Below are 4631 nucleotides of genomic sequence, written 5' to 3'. Positions count from 1 at the left end.
CCCTTCCCGAAGGGCAAAGGAGCTCTGAGGTTCCCAYTGGTGTTGCTCTGCAGAGGCCTGGGCACGTAGCCGGCTGGGGCAGAAAGCAGCAGTGTGAGCATGTGGCTGCGCCCCAAGCTGCCCTCTTGTTTTATAAGTGCGTTCAAACCTCTCCCTGACTGCCAGGAGCCCTGGGAAGCGATGGGAGAGTGGCAGCCCTCCGCGGCAGCACGCCAGCTCTAGCGCAGCTGTGACGGGGTGTGTTTGCAGCTCCTGCAGAGGGTGCAGAGCCATTGGTGTCCCTAGCCGTTCCCCGCTCAGCCCTGCGCAATGGCAGTTCCTCGTCACCCTCTGCTTTCAGTGACAGAGGGAGACCCGTCTAGAGAAAGGCTCGAAGACGTGACCTGTGGTGGCTATAAACCCCAAAGGTTGCTGTTGGGGTCCCTTGGAGGTGAAACCCTGCCAGGGRTTTCTGATGCGCTTGATGGCCTCGCAGTACTGCCGTGGCAGTGACCTCTCTGTCCCAGTCCTGTCCCCATCCCAGGGGACAGCAGCCACAGAGGGCTGTGTGGGGAGGCGAAGGCAGCTCTGAAGGGCTGCGTCTGCTCCTGAGCCCTTGGTCCCCAGCCTCCAGCCACACCATGCTGGAAGCTGTGGGGTTGGCTCAGCACGGCTGGGTCTCCCTGCTCTGGGGCAGTGGCTTCCTCCTGCTCCTGGCAGCCTGGGCCACCACGCACAGCTGGTGCAGTGCCTCTGGCAAATGCCTCTAGGTAGGAGGGAGGCTCCTGCTGTCCCCAGGGGGGTTGCTATGGGACAGGTCCCACTCTGAGGTGCTGGGCCAAGGGGATGCTCATCCATCTCTACCCCACTACCTTGTTGAAGTGATGAGCAGTGGGTGTCTGGCAGCAGGGCCCTAGGCGGGTTCCTGTGCTACAACCTTGGCTGCGGGCCCTGCAGTGAGGCCACCCCAGAGTGGCTGTAGAGGCTGGAGGCAGCAGCATGACAAAGCCCTCCGGGGCCCCAGCAGGCCACCATCGCCCTCCTCGGCAGGCTCCCGCCTCCGGAGGGGACACAGAGAGCAGAGAAGACTCCTTCCTCCATGTGTGGGGCTGCCCTAGTGCAGGCCAGAGGCTCTGCGGCTGCTCACTCCAGCCACGGCCCCCCCAGACCTCAAGCTTCACAGCTAGGCTGATGAGCTTGCAGGGCCAGCGTGTGCACCGCCAGAGAGCTGTCAGCTCTGAGGCCAGCTCACCCACCACCCTGGGCTCGTGGGGCTGGCAGCCTGCCCGGTGGCGCCAATCCTTGCCATGTGTCCAGGCTGCAGCTGGGACTGGATTTCAGGAGACTGCAGGTGCACATGATGAGGAAGCAAAGCATCTTTGCCGCGGTGGTGCAACGATCCTACAAGGTGTCCGCCCACAGCTGGATGTGCCCCGCAGCCCCTGCACCACTGCACTCCTGCTTCCATGTAGTGGAGGCCCTGCTCCTGCCGGAGGCCCTGGAGCTCCACATTCGGGCAGAGAGGCTGCAGCATGAGTGGAGCTTGTCTGGTGAGTCACTGGGAGCACGAGTGCACTAGGCACCAATGTCCCCCCCGACAGCACCCCCTAACGGAGACCCACATCCAGCTGCGCCCTTGGCATCTGCCTGCCTTCCCCCGGCTAGCTGGCACTGTGTGGAGCCGCAGCCTGAGCTCTTGCCTCTGGAGAAGGACATCAGCAGGCATGAAGGAAAGAAACACCAGGGGCCAGACACCCACGGCAGGATGTGGCACCTGTGTGACACCAGGGGAGCGGTCATCTACATGTGCCAGCAGTTCTCCTCGTGCCCCTCGGTCATGAGGCAGGCCATCCTCAAGGTCCTGAGGTCCTCAAGGTCTGCCCAAAGGCTCATTCAATTAAACACAAAGCCCCAGCCAGGACCAGGGGAGCAAAGACAGCAGGAAGAAATCACACAACTGAATCTATGAGGAAGGAGCATGCTGAATTGGCTTCTCTGCCAGCTATTGCAGGAGAGCGATTCGGCTGTTGTCCCCAAGGTGAGACCCACCAAGATGGGTCAAGGAAAGAAACTCTTGGTGATGCTGTACAAATGAAAGGAAGTATGACCCAAAGAGACTTCTGTGACGGAGCTGAGACACTTTGGGGCCTACAGCCCGCATATTCTGTAATGCTCAAGGGAAAGACACAGGAGGTAGAAGGGAATGAGTGAAGCAGATCGGGGAGAAAAAACATGAGAAATGTGAAGGGAAAAAGAGGCTGGTCATGTGTAAACAAGGAGCAGCCCAGCGTGCTGGTCTGGCAGAGCCCTGCAGAGGATCACCTCCATCCCTCCTATATTCCAATTAAATCCTGTATCTCTTTTCTGTGGGGCATGCATGAGCTGCTGCTGGTGACCCTGCAGCAGGATGAGGTAATGAGGAGGCTAGAGTGGTTGTGGATCCTCGCTGCTTGCTGCACCAATGCAAGGAGCATGCCTCCTCTGCCCAGAGCCCAGCACTGTGCCACAGGCAGCACCGTGGGCCTGGGTGCACTGGCCCGCCAGCAAAGGAAGGCACCAGCTAGCAATTTGCTCTTGCAGTGAAAGGCACAAGGAGGCTTTGGCGGTGACCAGACACCTGGGAGCTCCAGGAAGGCTCAACTGTAAAATGGAGAGATTTGCGAGTCAGCGCAAAGAGGGAAACTGGAGACCTGAAAATGCCGAATGGAGTTACCTGGGTACACTGAAAGCCCTGCAGAGGGCTCTGTACCTGCTGCTTGATATCTCTTTGGGGACAGGCATCCAGCACCTTCCCAGCTGTGTCCACAGCCATCGTCTGACCAATTATCCCTTGCTTGCTTAATTGCCCTCCTCTAGACACTTATTAATGAATTATAAGGTCATGCAATTCAGCACTCTTTTGCCCACTCCCGTGGCTCCCAGCAAGGAGGAAAGATCCCTGACTGCACACCTTTTCCAGTTGAGTTAAGCCACTGATCCTACATGGGTATTTTCTACTGTGAGCAGTCTGRATATAGCTTACTAACGTTCACATTGTCCCACTGAATCTGAATGTAAAATTCACATACTTCAGAAGTAAAAACTCAATGGTTCATGGGCACGCAGGTACCCATGAGGAGTCCTGGCAGCTCCACTCCCTGCAGGCATTGCCCCCCTCTTGCTGGGATTATCCGACAGTTTTAAATGGGTACAGCTGCCTAAGAGGATGAACTTAACAGATCCTTCCAGAGAATCGTGATCCTACTGAGGGATAATGTCTCCATCTGTAATGTGAGAGTTAGCTTCTCTGACACTCCAGGTTCCTGCATAGGGGCTACTAACACTGAAGCTTGCTTCAAGCTTGGGTGGGTGGGCATGCGGATACCTTGCTTTTTCCTACCCCACTGGTCCGTTTCAGGTGCATTATTTAGATATATTTAAAAGGCAGCTTTGAGCCGAGCCCAGCGGCGTTGCTCCTTCCTCATTCCAGCACCTTCCCTCTCCTGGGCRCTCTGAGCAGCAGCCCCAGCCAAAGCCGGTTCCGGCCGGCTGCTGCAGTCCATAAAAGGAAAGGGCTGCGAGCCTGTGYGCTGATTGGCTGGAAGCCTCTGGGACGCGGCAGGAAGTCCCTTAAAGGCCTCGTCACCGCGAGGCGGTGGTGGCCGTAGTGGTGGTGGCGCTTGGTGGTGTTCTGCTTTGTGGCAGTGCCTATGGCTTGGTCTTGATCCATCAGGATTAAAACCAAGGTTTCCACGGTTTCTGTGTGCCGAAGTTATCTGAGGGGTTGATTGGCCTTGTGGGTTTTGGATGTTCATAGCAAATGGGCATGCAAATCTGTATAAACTAGCAGTGGTCAAAGAGGGTGGGCAGCCACTTTCCTCCTCTGCAGTTTTCATCCAGTAGGTTGGTTGTAAAACCAAACATATGGGAGGATTGGGCTGGAGGCCTCTTGCTCGCACTCAAAATTGCATCTTCCAGGGGACTGTTGCAGCCATCATGCTGCAGGATACTGGAGAAACTTCCCCTGGAAATATTTAAAGGTTGAGTGGGTTGGAGAAAGTGTTCTAAGTGTGTGCACCAGTCTCCAGCTGAAAGGTGGATATGTGTCTCTTGCCACAACCATTTACGTAGTGCATTACTGACTAGTCATAGGATGAAACATGAAGATGCAGGGTTACCTTAATGATGAGGGGACCCTACCTGGGCTAAAATTATTACTAATTAAAAATTTATCACAGGCTACTGTAGTAGCTGTGGGATTGTAGCTGTGCCTGCCTAGTACTAGTGGCTAATCGAATGAATCCCTTGGCCACCTCCCCTATGCCTGCCCTGGGACGGCTGCTGTTGTGGCAGACGCAATAGCTGCTCGAGGCCGAGAGACGCTGGCAGTCTTCTGGGAGAAACGTGTGCAAGGCTTACTCACTGGTGTTTTGTATAAACCTTAGGGAGGAACAAGCCCCACCCCCGAGGTTTAGAGAGACCAGCCAGTCTCCCATCTCAGAGCAGCTGCACAGTAGCTGCACTGACTGCAGGTGGCTCCCAAGAGGTCTAGATTCAATTACATAGTTTTCTATGTAACCCTCATTTGCAACATGGGAAGAAAACCAAGTGGAACAATAATGTTTCTCCCTTCTTGAGGACAGGGAGGGAAACTTAGGTAAACCAGCAGTTAG

The 4631-nt window shown here is 55.7% G+C and overlaps 1 pseudogene; it reads left to right on the top strand.

Moving 5' to 3' along the window:
- Positions 1-620: 620 nt before the first annotated feature.
- Positions 621-1558, top strand: LOC146589985 (uncharacterized; annotated as a pseudogene).
- Positions 1559-4631: the final 3073 nt, after the last annotated feature.

Source organism: Rhea americana, unplaced genomic scaffold, assembly GCF_003343005.1.
Source record: "Rhea americana isolate MKP2758 unplaced genomic scaffold, rheAme1 scaffold_427, whole genome shotgun sequence".
Taxonomy (NCBI): Eukaryota; Metazoa; Chordata; class Aves; order Rheiformes; family Rheidae; genus Rhea; species Rhea americana.
This window is presented reverse-complemented; position numbering and strand designations above follow the sequence as displayed.